This window comes from Vulpes lagopus, chromosome 7 (genome assembly GCF_018345385.1).
Source record: "Vulpes lagopus strain Blue_001 chromosome 7, ASM1834538v1, whole genome shotgun sequence".
NCBI lineage: Eukaryota > Metazoa > Chordata > Mammalia > Carnivora > Canidae > Vulpes > Vulpes lagopus.
The window spans coordinates 1930465-1949481 of record NC_054830.1 but is presented as its reverse complement, the minus strand read 5'-3'; the positions used below and the strand labels follow the sequence as shown (position 1 = coordinate 1949481).

Below are 19017 nucleotides of genomic sequence, written 5' to 3'. Positions count from 1 at the left end.
TCTCCAGGATCGTGCCCTGGGCCAAAGGCAGGCGCTAAACCGCTGTGCCACCCAGGGATCCCCATTTATCTATTTTTTAAAAATGTACCAGTCATTAAAATTTTATTGTTAATTTTCTGACGACATGGGAAAATGTTGGATTGTTTAAGATTTTATTTTTAAGTACTACAACCATTACATTTTTAAGTAAGAACACCCAACCCGGGGCTCAAACTCACAACCCTGAGATCAAGAGTTGCCTGCTCCACTGAGTGAGCCAGCCAGCTGCCCTGAAAGTGTATCATTAAATAAAAATATTACAAAGCAGGGATCCCTGGGTGGCGCAGCGGTTTAGTGCCTGCCTTTGGCCCAGGGCGCGATCCTGGAGACCCGGGATCAAATCCCACGTCGGGCTCCCAGTGCATGGAGCCTGCTTCTCCCTCTGCCTGTGTCTCTGCCTCTCTCTCTCTGTGTGACTATCATAAATAAATAAAAATTAAAAAAAAATAAAATGCTTAAAAAAATATTACAAAGCAGTACTTATAATCTTTTTCTATGTTTTTGGAGAGAGCGAGCGAGCACGTGTGAAAGCGGGGCGAGGGGGTGGGAGGCAGGCAGAGGGAGACCAGAGCCTCAGGAGGTTCCACGCCTGAGCACAGAGCCCGAAGTGGGACTTGATCTCACAACCCTGGTGTCATGACCTGAGCAGATAATCAGGAGTCGGACATTTAACTGACTGAGCCACCCAGACACCCCAATACAATCTTAACTGTGTTTAAATTTTTGTTTAATAGACTTAATTTTTTATTTTTAAAAAAATTTTGTTTTTGAGAGAGACAGAGGCCGAGGGAGAAGCAGGCTCCATGCGAGGAGCCCAACGCAGGACTCGATCCTGGGACCCCGGGGTCACGCCCTGGGCCAAAGGCAGACGCTCAACCGCCGAGCCCCCCAGGTGTCCCTAGACTTAATTTTTTCGAGTGGCTTTAGATTTGTAGAAACTTAGAGCAGAAAGTACGGGTTCCCACGGGCCCTAGGCTGCGCCTCCTCCGAAGCATCCTGCCCTCCTGGAGCCTTCGTCGTCGCGGGGGGACCTGGTGTCCACAGACTATTAACTACAGCCCGTGGCTGACAGGAGGGTCACCGCGCTGCCAGCTTCAGGCGGGTGCGGGGTGACGCGTGCCCACCACCGCCGTGTCACTGCCCCCAGCCGCCTCCCGCCCGGCCATGCATCCCTGCCTCCCCGCTGAGCCCCCACAGTCACTGATCTTTGTGCTGTCCCCACGGTTTTCTCCTGTTCCAGAATTGTCGTAGACTCGGAATCACACGGCGGGGACCCTTCCCCACTGGCTGCTTGCACGCCGGCTGCGTTCAGGTCCCTTCCTTTCCAGGGCTGATAAGGTCCCCGGGCGACTGTCGCACAGTTCTCTTGCCTGCTTGCCCGGGAGGGACACCTCCCAGCGACTTTGCACCAAGCGGCCGGGCACGTCCCCGCCGGGGTTTCTGTGTGGCCCTGCCTTCGAGTCCGGGTAGACCCCCAGGAGTCGGGTGGTCCCGTGAGAGGCCATTTATCAGTTTCGTAGCGAGTCGCCAAAGTGAGTCCGGGGTGGCCGCCAGCCTCGTGTCCCCGCCAGCCTGGACGGGGAGCTCCTGCTGCACTTGGGGACCGGCGCCCCGGTGCGGGGCATTGTCGCAGGCCTGTGTTGGTAGCTCGTCGTTGCTTTAATTCACGTGTCCCAGATGACCTAGGAGGTGGGGCATCTGCCCATGTCCTGCTTCATGTCCCCGCATCTTTGGGGAGGGGTCTCTCGGGTCCTCTGCCCGTTTCCGATGGCCTCCCCCGCTTCCTTGGTGTTGAGCCTTAAGGATCCTCTGTGACCAGTGAGCGTCCCTTATCAAGGTGACCGTGTCGCCAGCATATTGGGCAGCCTCCTGCCTGCTGTCCCCCTCAGCAGGGCCCGTCACACACACCTGGACGCTGTGATTTGCGTGGGTCTGGCCGGTCAGTGCTGTCTGTCGTGGGTCGTGGGGGCGCCGGGGGCGGGTGGGACGAACGTGCTCCAGGCTATGGCCCCATCCTATGTCACTAAGGGCTTTCCAAGGGGCGACCGGGTGGCTCCGCGGTCGAGTCTGCCTTTGGCCCAGGGCATGACCCCGGGGTCCCTGGATCGGGTCCCACGCAGGGAGCCTGCTGCTCCCTCTGCCTGTGGCTCAGCCTCGCTATGTGTGTCTCATGAATAAATAAGTAAAATATTTAAAAAAGAAAGAGATGAGGGCAGCCCGGGTGGCTCAGCAGTTTAGCGCCGCCTTCAGCCCAGGCCCTGATCCTGGAGTCCCAGGATCGAGTCCCACGTCGGGCTCCCTGCATGGAGCCTGCTTCTCCCTCTGCCTGTGTCGCTGCCTCTCTCTCTCTCTGTGTCATGATAGATAAATAAAATCTTAAAAAAAAAAAAAAAAAAAGAGATGAGGGTAGCCTGGGCCCCGGGTTTGTGCACGGAGGGGTGGCCCGGCTGCAGGGGGGTGGGGGGGGTCTCCAGAAAACCAGCCCCGGCCGCGCCGAGCTCCGTGGGGCCTGCAGAGCCCGCCGGCCAGCACCTGGGGCCCGCTGTTCTGATGGCCCAAGCTGACTAATTACACTGATTTTGAAAACTTTTTTTTTTTTTTTAATTTTTTTAACTATTTATGATAGTCACAGAGAGAGAGAGAGAGAGAGGCAGAGACATAGGCAGAGGGAGAAGCAGGCTCCATGCACCGGGAGCCTGACGTGGGATTCGATCCCGGGTCTCCAGGATCGCGCCCTGGGCCAAAGGCAGGCGCTAAACCCCTGCGCCACCCAGGGATCCCCTGATTATGAAAACTTAATGAGCTCACTGGTGCCCGCCTGACGCCCGTGACCTCCCGGGGGCTCCGCGGCGGTGCCCTATCAGTAACGGGCTGTGCTGTGTCTTCAAGGTTAAGGGCGCTCCCGTTTTGCCTCCTTCCCTGGGACGGGGACGATCTGAGGTCGGGGTGCTGGACGGGCGGTTGCGGGGGTTCATGGTTCAGACAGGACGCCCAGGGGCCTGGGGCACCGGCGAGCATCCTGGCGTGGCTGCGGGTTGGCCCAGGAGCGACCCGGCTGCTGACCCCGCGAGGTGGGCACCCCCAGGGGCTCCTGGTCCTGGAGGCGTCGGGCTGCGGGCACGGGCCGACGCGGTGGCAGCTGCTTCCTGGCCTCACCAGAGGCTGGCGGCGCCAAGGCCCCGGTGCCCAGCCGGCCGGTGTCTGATGGGGAGGGGGTTCTCCCGGGGGGCAATCCCAGAACCCCATTCATGAATTCATTGGGCGCCCGGCCTAGGCGGCAGCCAGAGGGCCCTGAGCTAATCTGCAAAGCAGCCGTGAAGGCGTGAGTGTGGCAAGGCCGCAGCTCTGGGGTCGGCGTGTGGTGGCCTCCAGGACGGCGGGGGCCTGGGGTGCTCGGCCCCCGTCTCCCACCTGCCCCCAGGGCCGGGGCACCTGTGCATCCCCACGAGGGCAACGCCGGGGAGGGAGGGACGGTGGCTGCTTTCTCAGGAGCTGGCCAATTCCTCCTTCCTCCAAAGGACCCCTGCACCCCCGCAGCCCCGCACCCCCGCACCCCGAGGCCGAGACCGAGTCGCCTCCTTCCCAGGCCTGGAGCCGGGCAGCCAGTGGGGACTGGGCTGCACCCCCCCCCCCCCCCCCCCCCCCCCCCGTGCCTGAGCCTCACAGCAGGTGGAAGCTGCCCTGCAGGTGCTCGCTGTGCCCAGCCCGTGGGGGAGCGTTTCCTCCGTGGGAGGAACCTGACCGTGACCTGACCCAAGACCGAGTTGCACACTCAACCCACTGAGCCACCCAGGCGCCCCAGAGCAGCCTTTAAGCCACGAGCGGCCATGGGAGGACTGGGTGCTCCCCCGAGGACTCCCCCCTGGCGAAGGGCGTGGCTGGACCCCCCAGGAATCTCTCTGCGGGGTGAAGTGGGGACCCGGGAGCCCTCACCCGTCCCCACCCAGCCGTGTGTGTCCGCACCAGCACCCCCGGCCCTGAGGACCACCAGGGCCCCCCGGAGGCAGGCTCGCCCCGTGACAGCAGCTGCCACCACTCTTGCGGGTGCAGCCGGCGGGGAGCTCATTGGTCGGCATGGGGTCCTGTCCTCCGGGGAGCGCGGAGCCCGGCGGCCGAGGCCGTGGGCGCCTCTCGGCTGCGACTGGGGGCGCCGGCCCATGAGGACCGTCAGCTGTGTCCCTACAGGTGTGACTCCCTCCCTGCTGCTCCTAAGTCAGACCTGCCAACACCTGTGCCCCAGGGTCTGCGGTTTCGCCCCCAGTTTGGGGAAGGGTTTGGGATTCCTCGCTGGGTCCCCCCACGTCTCCCTGCAGGATCGGGGTGTCAGCCCCTGGACCTCCCGGGGTCTCCTGGGGAGGAACTCTCCGTGGCACCTGGGCAGCTGCGTGCACTCAGCGGGCTCTCTGCTGTCTGGACTTACGAGGACACCTGTCCTGTTGGATCTGGGCCTCCCCCTAACCTCCCTTTGTCACCTCCCTAAAGGCCCATCTCCAAATACCCCCGCGCTGGGGTCAGGACTGAACAAAGGAATGTCAGGGGACCCCGTCCAGTGCCCATAGGGACCTTGGGAAGAAGACACCTGCAGCGCACGAGCTCAGCTTCACGTGGGGTCTGCGCGCGTGGCTTCTCATGTGGGTCACCCCGTTTCTTCTTCTGAGGATCAGCCTCATTTATTGTAAAATAATCCTTCCCCAAGTACCTACCACCTGGGCCATTTGTGGGTGATGGCAGCAAACCCCCGGGGTGCCCGCCCGGGCTGCTCTCTGCCCGGGGTGGGGGCTCCCCACATCTGCCGGCACCCAGGGGTCCAGGCTTGAAAACACCTCCGGGGGGCTTTGGGCTCCTACTCACCCTCATCCAATGATTTCTTCTTCTCCTCTTCCTCTCATTAATGTTTTAAAATTGAGGTGTAGGGATCCCTGGGTGGCGCAGCGGTTTGGTGCCTGCCTTTGGCCCAGGGCGCGATCCTGGAGACCCGGGATCGAATCCCACATCGGGCTCCCGGTGCATGGAGCCTGCTTCTCCCTCTGCCTGTGTCTCTGTCTCTCTCTCTCTCTGTGTGTGACTATCATAAATAAAACATAAATTTAAAAAATTGAGGTGTAATTTAGATACTGTTAAACTTCTCATTGTCAAGCATCCAACTCAGGCACTTCCCGTCTAGTCTGAGTTTATCAGGATTGTAAGCTCTGGGGAGCATCTACTTATTATGTACATCATTTTCTTTTTTTAAAAAAAATATTTAAATTCAATTTGCCAACATATAGTATAACACCCAGTGCTCATCCCATCTGTACATCATTTTCACAAAAGTTTCACAGGCAACAGTATGCAAACTTGAAATAATTTTATAAAACAGAAATAACGTGACAGTCCCAAGTGGTAAAATGAGTCTAATCCAGGCACCTGTTCCAACCTGGGAGAGGACGTCCTCCCTGTGGGCAGACCCGGAGTCCTGTGTGGCTCCTGGGGGTCCCTGCTCCGGGCGGCAGGAGAGCGGGAGAGGGGATCCTGCAGGAGCTCGGGGAGAGAACGGGCCAGGGCTTTGGGCGGAGACGGGGCAGGTGAGGACACGGGCTTAGCTGGTGACGTGTTTGCCAAAGTAGCACAACTTCCAACCTGTTTTGAAACTATTTTTCTTGGAAGAACTGTTTGGAACCAAACTCATGTTACCCAGTAAGACAGCCTGTAAGGGTGTGTGCTGAGAGACCGTGAGTTTGGGTGAGTTTGGGTCCAAAGCCAGCGTCGGCTAGTAGCTCGGGTGAGGGAAGACTGGGATCTCAGAGCCCTCTGACACTTGAGAAAAGGCAAGGGAACGATCTCTGTGTCCTGGGATCCCGATGAGCCTGTTCCCGAACGGCCAGGGCCCCCGAAGAGGCTCCCCCTCCCGCTGGGTCTTGCACAGGCAGACAAGGAGCGTGTCTGTTCGGGAAGGAGAGAAGGAGGCGCAGTGAGGAGCAGCCCAGGCCGGGGCCCCACGTCTCGGGAAGCCTGTGGCTCAGGTGTCATCGGCTGCCGCCCCGGGACGTCGTCGCTGTCCCGTCTGCACGGGGTGTGCAGGGCCCCCCGGGGTTCGCCGCGAGTCTAGATGCAGCAGGTGCATCCCAGGGCCTCCTCCCTGGAGGGTGGCGACACGGGGGCCCGCCCAGCTAGGGAGAGGCCGGAGGTGGCTTTTCAGGGACGAAATGTGCAGGTTGGTGGGTGCGATGCGGTCCCCCTCGGGCCGGGCGCTGTGCACGCCGCTGTCCCCAGCGTGGCTGTTTGCAGTAGAAGCGACCGGTCTTTCCCAGTATTGAAGTTTGTCTCCTTTTGTCCCCTGAGGGTCAGAGGAGGCTGGGGCCGTGCATCGGACGCCCTGTGACATCTCGGTGGTGGGCGTGTGGGGGCTCCAGAGGATGAGATTTACCACTGCAGTGAATTTTAGTGTTCGCTTTTAGATGACACACCTGTGGTGGGAGCTGGGCGGCCAGATTCACTAACTCTGCAGTGGACATCATTTCCCACGGTGGTCCTTTTAACTGAAGGAGCAGATCCCCATCTAGCTCCTTAATAAATGTTTATTTATTTATTTAAAAGATTTTATTTATTCATTCATGAGAGACACACACACACAGAGAGGCAGAGACATGGGCAGACGGAGAAGCAGGCTCCCTGCGGGGAGCCTGATGTGGGACTGGATGTGATGTGGGACTCGATCCTGGGTCTCCAGGATCACACCCTGGGCTGAAGGCAGGCGCTAAACCGCTGAGCCACCCAGGGATCCCCAAGAATACATTAAAAAAAAGGAGGGCGGGGTACACAGGAGGCGGGATGGGGCAGAGGGAGGAGGAGAGGAAGAGGCCGCAGGAGGTGGGGCCTGAGCAGCAGGTGGCTGCCACCCAGCATGTCTGGTGACAAAGATTAGGGAAAGGAAAGAGCCTCAGGAGCCATTTGGACACCTTTCAATGGTTTGTTGGCCACAATTATTTATTTATTTTTGGCCATAGTTATTTTATTTTCATTTTTTTAATCTTCATTTTTAAAACATTTTTAAACATTTTTATTTTTTATTTATTTTATTTTTTAAATTTTTTTTCATTTTTAAACATTTTTAAAACATTCATGAGAGACACAGAGAGAAGCAGAGACACAGGCAGAGGGAGAAGCAGACCCTCTGTGGGGAGCCCAAAGCGGGACTCGATCCCAGGACCCCGGGGTCACACCCTGAGCCGGGAGCAGACGCTCAAACGCTGAGCGCCCCCAGGCGTCCCAGGCCACAGTTATTTTAGAAATAGTATTTTGCAAATAGCCAAAATTAGGATCCAAAAAATGTCTGGAAGCCTCAGGTACCAGTTGAAGTGGGCATCCCTTCAGTTTTCGATGTTGTTTGTTTGTTGCTGTTATTTTTGCAACCACAACTTTCTCATTTCACTTCGAGTACACAACAAATTGGGGCAGATGGGAAGTTCTGCAAAGGGCCACTGAGGTTCTCCGTCTCTCCTGGTTCCGTCCACCTAGTTAGACGCACACCTGCGGAGGGAGCCCAGTTTTTACACACGAGAAAGAAGGGAGCGCTGCCCACAAAGCACTTGGATGACCGAGATCCCATTTCCTAGGGGTTTTTCTCTAGAGGAAAAAGGGAAATGTCCCCTAGAGCACCAGGAGTCAACCCAAAAGCCAGCGCATCTCCATCAGGCACCGCTCAGAGAGGAAAGGAGCTGGAACCAAAGCCTGGGGAGTCCTCTCAGAGGACGAGCCCCTCACACGGGTCCCCAGCCGACCCTGCAGAGAGCACACCGGGAGCGGGGCTCTGACCCCAGGACAGGACTTAGCCTCAGGTCAGGGTGGGGGGGGAGAGTGGGGGGCCCTGGGGGGACCTGCACCTGTTTGCTCAGCAGCTGGGAGTGGTTGGGGTCTTCTCTGGGCCCGTGCGTGATCACCAAGTCACGGGTTTGTCATTAGAAATAAAACTTTAGGGGATCCCTGGGTGGCTCAGCGGTTTAGCGCCTGCCTTTGGCCCAGAGCGTGATCCTGGAGTCCCGGGATCGACTCCCACATCGGGCTCCCTGCATGGAGCCTGCTTCTCCCTCTGCCTGTGTCTCTGCCTCTCTCTCTCTGTGCATCTGTCATGAATAAATAAATAAAATCTTTTTTTAAAAAGAGGAAACATAAAAAAAAGAAATAAAACTTTATGTCGGTTGTTTGCAGAAAACTGGGTTTATGTGGGAATAAATCATTGTAACAGGGAAGCTGGGAGCCACAGCCAAACCACAGGCAAGTCTGGAGAAGGAAGGGAGGGCCGCTCTTCTATAGAGCAGAGGATGTGGGCGGGGCTGCGCTAACAGAGACATCCATTGGAGCAAAGTGGGGGGAGGCGCCACCGTGGTGGCTTCTGATTGGCTGGGCTGTAACCGTCTCTCATTGGCTGGGCTGTTGCTGGGGCAATGAAGTCCCCCGCTAAAGTAGTGTGGCCCCCAGGATGCTGGGCCTCCCTCTGGGTCTGCCTTGAGGACCTGGGAGGACTAGGGTAGGGACAAGGGATTCTCATCCTGGCCTCTTATTTTATTTTATTTTATTTTATTTTATTAATTTATTTTATTTTATTTTGAATTACGACAGAAATCTTTATATTAAAATGTGTCCTTCAGTAATATGTTAGCATACATACAATATACACACATACATCTGTACACTCTTTGACACACTTCACGGATTGCCACTATCAATTTAACCAATAAATTAAAACTAAAAAAAAGGAGGGAGGGGTTGGGGGGTAGGACTAAGGGCAAAAATCTCCATGTTTTATCTGGTAAGAAACTGAAAATTTCTCAGAATTTCCCTGGGGAAAACCTGTGACCAGGGAATCTTTGAAATAAAATACATAAGTCCCCGCCTCCCCAAAAAAGAATTCCAAAAGATGCAGTTACAAGTGTGCTTCTCAGAACAGGAGCATTCCTTCCACTTCATACTCTGGCTTCTGCACCTTCTGGCTTCAAGATAGTCTTCCCCTCGGCTGGGGCAGAGAGGTTCATATGGGCACTTGGGCTCGGTGCACCTGGGCCGGCCTCTATCTTAATAAGGCTTTATTTTGTTAATTTTTGCTTCCTTTTTATGGCTGATTAACATTCTACGATATGAACGGACACGTTTGTTTATGCATTAGTTGATGGTCGTTTGGGTTGTTTGGACTTTTGGGCTGTCGGGAATCGTGCCGCTATGAACGTACATGAACAAGATTTTTTTTTTTTATGATAGTCACACACACACACACACACACACACACACACACACACAGAGGCAGAGACACAGGCAGAGGGAGAAGCAGGCTCCATGCACCGGGAGCCCGACGTGGGATTCGATCCCGGGTCTCCAGGATCGCGCCCTGGGCCAAAGGCAGGTGCTAAACCACTGCGCCACCCAGGGATCCCTTTTTTTTTTTTTAAACTAAAACAGTTGACAATTTTATTTTCCCATTTCACAATACAAATGAAAATTGCCCCCCCTTTTTTGTCCCACTACTCCCCTGCAAAAACTATTCTCTCTTTGATAGGAAGGGGAAGCAAGTCTTCCTTGTCATGCTGTTAGAAAACACCCAGAGTCACAGCACATGATCTCCTGGTGAAGTAGAACAAGTAATATAAAATGAATATAAAGAGGTTCCTGTCTCTCCTTATCTGTCTGGTCGAGTCATTCCTGCCCGAGTGGGCACCATCATGGGACGGGCAGGAGGTCTCATCATTGGGGGCCCAGGCATCATTGGCATGTGGCCTCCCATAGGTGGCCTCATTCCAGGAGCAGGTCCCACTGGCATCATCCCAGGAGGAGGAGGGCCCATCATTGGCATCATGGGAGGGCCCCCCATATGGGGGCTGGCATCATACCAGGGCGAGGAGGACCCGGGAGACTGGGGGGAGGTGGGATCATTGCCCCTGCAGGAGGAGGAGCCCAGAATGGAGTAGAAGGTACCTTTCCTGGTTGAAACGCAGCGGTTGTCTTGTCGACCAGGCTCTGAGCCTGCTCTCCCATCCATTTCTGAGAGGAGTCTTTCACATTCTTTGTGTTTCCTTCCACTGCGCTGTGTCTTTCTCACAGGTGGAGAGTCATGGGTGAGGTATGTGTCGCAGTAGTCACAATAAAACTTAGGCATGTTGCTCTGCAGGCTGTTGGCCACTCTGTCCCACGCCGCCCTGAAATGACGACAGGAACAAGTTTTTGTGCAGAAATGTTTTCCTTCCTCCTGGGTCCTGGCTTGTGATTCTTGTGGGCATATATCTGGGGGTGGAATTGCTGGGTCATGTGGTAACCCCATGTCTGACCTGTGGAGCTGCAGAACTGTGTCCCAAGGGGTTGCACCACTTATACATTCACAGCAGCCGTATACAAAGTGCTCCAACTTCTCCCTGACCTGGTCAGCACTGTTATCATCAGTCTTTTTTTTTTTTTTTATCATCAGTCTTTTTGATCATCCCCATCGCAGTGGGTGTGAAGCAGCGTGTTGTTATAATTTTATATTTCCCTAATGAATAATGGTGTCGAGCATTTCTTCATCTGCTTATTAGCAATGTGTATGTCTTCTTAGGAGAAATACCTATTAAAATGTGTTGCCCATTTTTCATTTTTTTGATCTTTTTATTTTATTTTTTAAATGGAAAAAGGAAAAAATGCTTATTTTAGAGAGAGTGATAGAACGAGCAGAGGGAGAAACAGAAGGAGAGAAGCTCAAGCAGGAGCCCCCCTGAGTGGGGAGCCTGATATGGGGCTCGATCCCAGGACCCTGAGATCATGATCTGAGTTGAAACCAAGAGTTGGACAGTCAACTTACTGAGCCATCCAGACACCCCTGTTTTGGTCTTTTAATTTTTGTTTATTTTAAACGTTTATTTATTTGAGAGACAGAGAGAGAGTATACACGCAGGGGGATCAGCAGAGGGAGAGGGAGAAGCAGGCCCCCTGCTGAGCAGGGAGCCTGATGCGGGGCTCGATCCTAGGACCCTGGGATTATATGTTTTGGTCTTTTTTATTGTTAAGTATTGAATCCTTTTTCTACGACATTAAATATATATATATTTTGTCCACTTTATTTTGGAGTGGAGGAAACAACTTAAACTCAACCCCTAACCCTAACTCAAAGAGCCAGGGGCTCCTGGCCGGTTCAGTCAGTGGAACGAACATGTGTCTCTTGATCTCAGGGTCATGAGTTTGAAGCCCACATTGTGCACAGACTTTGCTTAGAAAAAAAAAAATCAAGAAGCCAACTTCTAAACAGGATATTCTGGGAGAGAAGTTGTTGGGCGGCATGCAAATGTTAAGACTCACAAAGGGGTGAATCTTGTCCTTTGCTGTTGGAGAAGTCGGTACCCAAAGTTAGGGAAGAAGCAAAGGAGCAGGAGAGAAATGTAGGAGAAATGGCTTTTGTTCAAGACCTTTTGTGTCTCAGGAGAAAAGTCCATGCAAAGTATGAATTGGGGGCAAAGGACACAAACTTTTTCTGGCAAAGGCCAGTTGGCAACTCTTTCTGGCCTGCTGCCATGTGTCCTCTGGGCAGCTACTTGGCTCTGCCACTGCCCCTGAAATCAGCGCAGGCGGCCCTGGGGAAGGGCCTGGCACAACTTCCACCCACGGAGGCAGTGGGTTGGATTTGGCCTGCGAGCCATCCTTTGTCAGCTCCACCGTAAACCTAACTCAAACCTTGCTTTCTGGAACATTCCTGCAAGTAAACCGTTCCTCGGTCTGCAGGAGTGTTTGGAAGAGAAGCCAGGAGGAAACCGTGATCCGACAGCCACCTGGGACAGGCCTGTGGGTGATGGAGCCCCCTGGAAGCCCAGCGTCGGGGAGCCTCGCCCCAGAGCACAGGCGGGGTTCAAGGCCCGGGGTGCCCCAACGAACAGCCCCCGTCCTCTCCTGTTAGCAGGTGCGCTGGGGGCCCCGGCAACGAGAGCTGGGGTCACCGCACACCCCTTGGGACAAGGGTGCACACTGGCAGCGGCCAGAGCCCCTCTGTGTGACCCCGAGGGTCGTCTCCGGTGACCTGGGGTCCCTCTGGGCGCAAGAGGGTGCAGGGGGCACCCCCCTCCCCCGGGAGCGCCCCCCCCCCCCCAGTGGAGGCGGATCCTGGGGCGCCCGCCCTGCTGGCACCTTGCTGCTGGCCTGGGTCACCGGTGCTCCCCTCACCAGCCAGTGCGAATGGTGTGATTCGGGGCCTGTGCTGAGAAGGAGAATTCTGCGTCCTCACGGGTGTGCCCCCGCTGCAGAGCAGACGCCCTCGCGGCCACCCGCTGCGTCCTTCCAAGCCGAGCCGCCCTTGCGCTCCGGGCAGTGCGGCCTCCGGGAACAAAGCGCCGCCCCGCCTCTCCTTGCATCTGGCTGCGGATGGCTGCGGCGCCCCACTTCCTGGGAGACGACCTGCGGGTCCCGGGTTCCCTCCACCCCAGCACCATGCAGGCCGGAGGGTCCCAGGCACAGGCTGCACCCGGGCCCGGGGCCTGCACCTGCAGTAGCTCCCGGGCCGCTGCCCGGTGACCTCACCTTTGCACCTCCACGTGTGGGGAAAAGAAGCGTGTGCTGGCTGGCGCCATTGATTATTTATTAATTTTTTTAGATTTTATTTCAGAGAGAGAGAGCACACGCATGAGCAGTGGGGTGGGCAGAGGGAGGGAGAAGCAGACTCCTGGCTGAGCAAGGAGCCCCATGCAGGGCTGGGCCCCAGGACCCCAGGACCCCAGGGCCCAGGATCTTGACCTGAGCCAAAGGCAGATGCTTAACCAACTGAGCCACCCAGGTGTCCCTTAAAATCACTTTTTAAAAAAATCGGACGTTGCAGTAGTACAGAGAGGCCTCCTATCCCCTGTCCATCACCCCAGGCGGTGACCCGGGACACAGCTTTAGCGCCACATCAAAACCGGGAGAGCGACGTTGCTAGGAACCGAAGGCCTCGTTCAGATTTCAGCAGCTTTACCTGCACATGTGTGCGCGCGTGTAGGGTTCTGTGCCGTTTTACCTCCCGTGTGGGTCTGTGCAGCCGCCAGCCACGTCAGGACACACAGCCGCTCATCCCCCCAGGGGTCCCTCCTGAAGCTCCTGTTTTAAGGACGCCGCAACCCCTGGTGCATCGAGTTCGGATGAGGACTGAGTGTCCTGCATCTTTGTATGTGGGCTGGCTGGTTCCTTTCCTCTCTGTGTGGTGACTGTTTTCCACCTTAAAAAAACTTATTTTTAAATGATTTTTATTATTTTTAGGGGGGAGGAGCTGCAGAGGGAGAGGGAGACAATTCTAAGCAGGCTCCATCCTTGGAGTGGAGCCCCAAGCGGGGTTCAATTCCGTGACCCCGAGATCATGATCTGAGCAGAAATCAAGAGTCGGAGGCTCAAGGGACTGAGCCACCCAGGCGGCCCTGCTTTCCACTTTAATGCCGGATCCTGCATTGGCTCCACTCTCCCTGGGCTGAGGGCACGAGGGTGACCAGTAGTCTCATGCGTGTGTGCACAGAGTTGGCTGGTCCAAAGCAATAAAGGGCATCGTGCCCCTCTCCATGTGAGACACCATCTGTTCTAATCGCCTCCCCTTGACCCATTGGGGACCCTCACCCCAAGGTTACGGGGACAACCAACACATGGCATCCAACAATGGGCAGATGAGACTCAAAGCCATTAATTCGTCACGTAGACTCACAGCCTGGGGGAGCAGACACCGTAGGCCACTTGGGGGACGCACTGGGGGACAGAGTGAATCACAGGGGCTGCGGGAGGAGGGCTTTGAGTGACACGGTGGTGGCGCTGGTTCCTGGAGTGGGATGAGATTGGCTTGTGTGAATGATTCCAAGGCTTGGGGGTGGGGGACAAGCAGGAGCTGTGCCCGGTCCCTCGGGGAGGGGGCTTTGGGCTGGGGGCTTTGTTGGTGGGAACAGCGTTGGGGCCTGGGCTCCTGTTTGAGGCCGAGTGGCGTTCCCATGGGTGGTGGCCACGTTGTGCGTGTCCCTTCATTGAGCTTCAGCTCGTGACTTGCGCTGTGATGATCAGTGACGAACAGCATCTATTTGTTTTTTTTTTTGTTTTGTTTTGTTTTTTGAACAGCATCTATTTGAAGACCCTTTCCAGCTCCTGTGGGTGTGCACCTACGGGCGGGGTCCCTGGGTCACAGGGTCACGTTACCTCTAACTGCTTGAGGAACCACCCGACATTCCCACCAGCCGTGGGCAGCCGTCCCAACTTCTCCACGTCCTCACCCATGTATCTTCATGCCTTTTTATTTTCTGTCTTCTGATGCTTGGACATTTAGGGCCTCCTGACCCAGGAGGGTCAGGCACAGCCCATCAGGGGTCACCAATTCCAAGGCAGGAAACAGCTTGCCCGCTCTGCCCACCTTTTTTTTTTTTTTTTTTTAAAGATTTTATTTATTTATTCATGAGAGACATGCAGAGAGAGAGGCAGAGACATAGGCAGAGGGAGAAATGGCTCCCTGCAGGGAGCCCGATGTGGGACTCGATCCCAGGACCCCAGGGTCATGCCCTGAGCTGAAGGCAGACACTTAACCACTGAGCCCCCCAGGGGCCCCAAGATTGATTTAAAAAATCTATAGGGGGATCCCTGCGTGGTTCAGCAGTCTAGCACCTGCCTGCGTCCCAGGGCATGATCCTGGAGACCCCGGATCAAGTCCCACATTGGGCTCCCCACAAGGAGCCTTCTTTTCCTCTGTCTGTGTCTCTGACTCTCTCTCAGTGTCTCTCATGAATAAATGAGTAAAATCTTAAAAAAAATTATATAAGCTGTATGCCTCACATCAGGCCTGAGTTCATGACCCCAAATCAAGAGTCTCATGCTCTACCAATGGAGCCAGCAGGAGCCCTGTTTCGTTTTTTTAGAAGCACGGTCTGGATTACTTACATTACTTGTTGCTTCAGAGGCCGCTCTCCTTGGTGTGAGGACGGCTGTCTTCTCCCCGCCTGCTCACTGGGCCGTCCCTCTGAGTGTGAGTGTTCTAATCTCTTCTTTTCTTTTCTAAAGATTTTATTTATTCATTTATTTTAGAGAGGGAGATGGTGAGACAGAGCACGGGTGGGGGGCAGGGAGAGGGAGAAGCAGACTCCCCAACATGGGGCTCGATCCCAGGACCCTGAGATCCTGACCTGAGCCAAAGGCAGATGCTGAACCGACTGGGCCACCCAGGCGCCCCTCTAATCTCTTCTTATAAGGACACGGGTCAGATGGGCGTGGGGCTCACCCTGTGACCTCATTGTACCTTCATTATCTTTAAAGACCTCGTCTCCAAGTACAGTCACCTTCTGAGGTCCTGGAGGTCAGGACTTTCACAAATAAATAGAAGGTGAGGGGATCCCTGGGTGGCTCTGCGGTTTGGCGCCTGCCTTTGGCCCAGGGCGCGATCCTGGAGTCCCGGGATCGAGCCCCACATCAGGCTCCCGGCATGGAGCCTGCTTCTCCCTCCTCCTGTGTCCCTGCCTCTCTCTCTCTCTCTATGTCTATCATAAATAAATAAATCTGTAAAAAAATTAAGTAAATAGAAGGTGAGACACAACTCATTTCCATAACACTATACTAATACTAAAGTTTATAGACCCGCACACCCCCAAAATAAAATCAATTTTGGTGTGTAATACAACATAAAACAAGAAGCCATGCAACATATGGCTTGTGTTGGATCTTGGTTAGGACAACATCTACAAAGAACATTTTGGGGATAATTGAAGTAAATATAGACACAGACTAGATATAAAGGAATGATAATTTTGATAATGGTGAAAATGAAGGGTTCTCTATGTAGATTTTTTTTTGTCTAAAATAACACATTAGAAGTATTTATTTTGTATTTTTAAATTTATTATTAAAATTATTTTAAGGGGATCCCTGGGTGGCGCAGCGGTTTGGCGCCTGCCTTTGGCCCAGGGCGCGATCCTGGAGTCCCGGGATGGAATCCCACGTCGGGCTCCCGGCATGGAGCCTGCTTCTCCCTCCTCCTGTGTCTCTGCCTCTCTCTCTCTCGCTCTATGTCTATCATGAATAAGTAAATAAATAAATCTTTAAAAAATTTTTAAAGTAATCTCTACACCCCACGTGGAGCTCAAACTCACAATCCCAAGATCAAGAGTCCCATGCCCGACTGAGCCAGTCCCAACACACTGGAAGTATTAAGGGATGCTACATTGTCTTCGGTTTTGACTTTAAAACAATTCAATGTAAGTAATAAATATGCAGCGTCAGCTCTGCTGGAGCACTTGCTTTGCGAACACCAGATGGGTCACAAGATAATTAATATGTTAGGGAGTAATTTGAGCAAAATCGCAACTCCACATCTGTTCGCCTGTGGTTTCATCCACAAGAAACACTAGGGGATGGTGGGAACCTCACACGGTCGACCAGAGCCTTGTAAGAAAACACAGATACGCACCCTACAAAGCGGCTTATCAGTGTAATTCCAGGAATACCCATTTTCTGAAATTTCAGAAGAGACAGAATTAAACCAAACATTTAGTCACAAATAATAGCTGGTAAAGTGATGAAGAGCAAGACATAATTCAGGGTGGTGACCACCTCCAGAGGCCGGAGGTGACGAGTCAGGAGAGGGGGCACCCCAATAGATGAACAGCATGTTCATGAATGTGGTTGCCTGGGTTTAGTCGCCTTTATTGTTTATTCCTTAAATGTCACATAGTTTTGTTTTTTTTTTTAACTTAAAATTACTAAACTTAGCATGAGGGGTCACCTGGGTGGCTCAGGGGTTGAGCTCTGCCCTCAGCTCAGGGCGTGACCCCAAGGTCCTGGGATCAAGTCCCCCTGCTTCTCCCTCTGCCTGCGTCTCTGCCTCTCTCTGTGTCTCTCATGAATAAATAAACAAAATCCTAAAAAATTTTTTTAAAAATAAACTTAGCATGAAACATTCAGTGCATTCCCCCCCCCCCGGAATACTATGTGCTTCACAATACAAATTTAAAGACTTTTTAAAGCATGAACTGTACAGTTTTCAAATATTTATTTTCCCACGTGATGTGAGCATCTCCCAGTTGTTTTGAATTCAATTAGCCAACATACAGAACATCATTAGTTTCAGATGTGGAGTTCAGTAATTCATCAGCTGCATATGATACCCAGGGCTCATCACGTCACGTGCCCTCCTTAATGCCTAATTTTTTTAAAAAAATATTTTATTTATTTGAGAGAGAGAGCGAGCGAGCACGAGCTGGGGGAAGAGCGGAGGGGAGAGGCAGAAGCAGAGTCCCCCACGGGGCGGGGAGCCCAACGTGGGGCTCGATCCCAGGACCCTGAGATCATGACCTGAGCCAAAAGCAGAATGTCAACAGACTGAGCCACCCAGACACCCCAGCTTTGATTTTATGCTGAGTTTGGAAAAGGTTCTCAAGACTTTTATGGCGGGATCCTTTGAAATTTACTGTGTATAGGTGTAAGGCCAAATCAGATCAGACCAAGAGCTTTCATTCTCCCTGTTGAAAATAAGGAAACACATTTCTCTCTCCATTTTTTCTTTTCTTTTTTTTTAAGAGCATTTTCTTTAGAGAACTTGTGTTTATAAACCCTTTCTCTGTCCTTTGAAATATTATATAAACCTCTATAAAAGCTAAGGAAGGCTGCCTGCTTTACCACCAGGAGTCTTTGTTGGGAGCTATCACTTCGAGATGCATCAGTTCCAAAACTACCTACTGCCATAAAGGTAAGAGAAGTTTGTTCTTTTTCTTTGCAAAAAGCCAATTGTAACTAATACGGGTGGCCACCCAGTTACTGGGTGGATGGAGGATACACGATTGTTGATTTTTGTCATGTGAGGACTGGTTAACACTCATCCTGAGAACAGGTATGTCACCACTGGCCTTGCTTGGCTGTATAAGTGGGAGAGATGTCTTTCTGCCTTTACAGTCTCTTAGAGGATGGCCTGTGACTCATGTCACATTCTGGTTTAGTGCTGATTCAGAAATTGTTTTCTCCAGGCTTTGTGAGGGGTTTTCTGGGTTGGCAGGAGGTTTTGTTTTCAATCATATTGCCCCAACAGAAAGCAATATTTGAGTAGTAGAAGTTTGGAAATAAGCCCAGAGTATAAGTAGAGAGAACTGGTTCATGAACTTCTATCATTTCACATCCCCCTTAGGAAGATTATGAAAGTCACCAATTAAAGTGAGAAGCTATAGGATTTATTTTTAATTGAACCAAAAAAGCAAATTGTATTGCAATGTGTACACCTTGTTACTTTTTTAGAACATAGGAAATAAAACAACACACATAGGTGAACTTGTTCCTTTTCACACAAACACTGAGCAGATGTACAGGAAAGCAGTTGCTGAAGGACATGCTACCTAAGCCTGGCTAAAGTCTTAGATTTCTAAATCTCAGGCTGATTTTTTTATACATGACACTCATTATTAATGCATACAAAGAAAAGATTTTTAGGTAGTTATAATTCAAAAGTGATTTATTTTTTAAAGAGTTTGTTTATTTATTTGAGAGAGCCTGAGAGCCAGAGAGATTGCAGAGGGAGAGGGAGAAGCAGACTTGCCGCTGAGCAGAGAGTATAATGTGGGCTCAATCCCAGGACCCTGGAATCATGAACTGAGTCAAAGGCAGAGGCTTAATGGACTGGGGGCCCTCAAAAGTAATTTATTTTTAATTGAAAGTCACTTTTCTGAATAGGAAACCATTCTCAAATATATTCTTCTTGTTAAAAAAGAAACAACAACACCACACACACACAAGAAACAACAGGTCCCAAATGGAGTCCCTTGTGCTAAGTCACACATCAGCACATGGAGACTTGACACCTAACCTAATTGTGGATTTGGCCTCTGTGAGGAATGTGAACTTCACCAGTCAGCCTGTGATTGCCTGGTCAGCACCAGTGGGATAACCGGCTGGGTAGACACCCCTTTCCTCAAAGGAAGGTGACCTTGCCTGCAACAATCCAGTCATTGCTAGAAACTTCCTTTTCCCATCCCCTTCTGCCTCTAAAAATGGCTGTCTCCGTTTTACCATTCCCAATCAGGG

The 19017-nt window shown here is 52.7% G+C and overlaps 1 pseudogene; it reads right to left on the bottom strand.

Annotated features, from left to right (window-relative positions):
• Positions 1-9636: 9636 nt before the first annotated feature.
• Positions 9637-10173, bottom strand: LOC121494153 (annotated as a pseudogene).
• Between the last annotated feature and the right edge of the window lie 8844 nt (positions 10174-19017).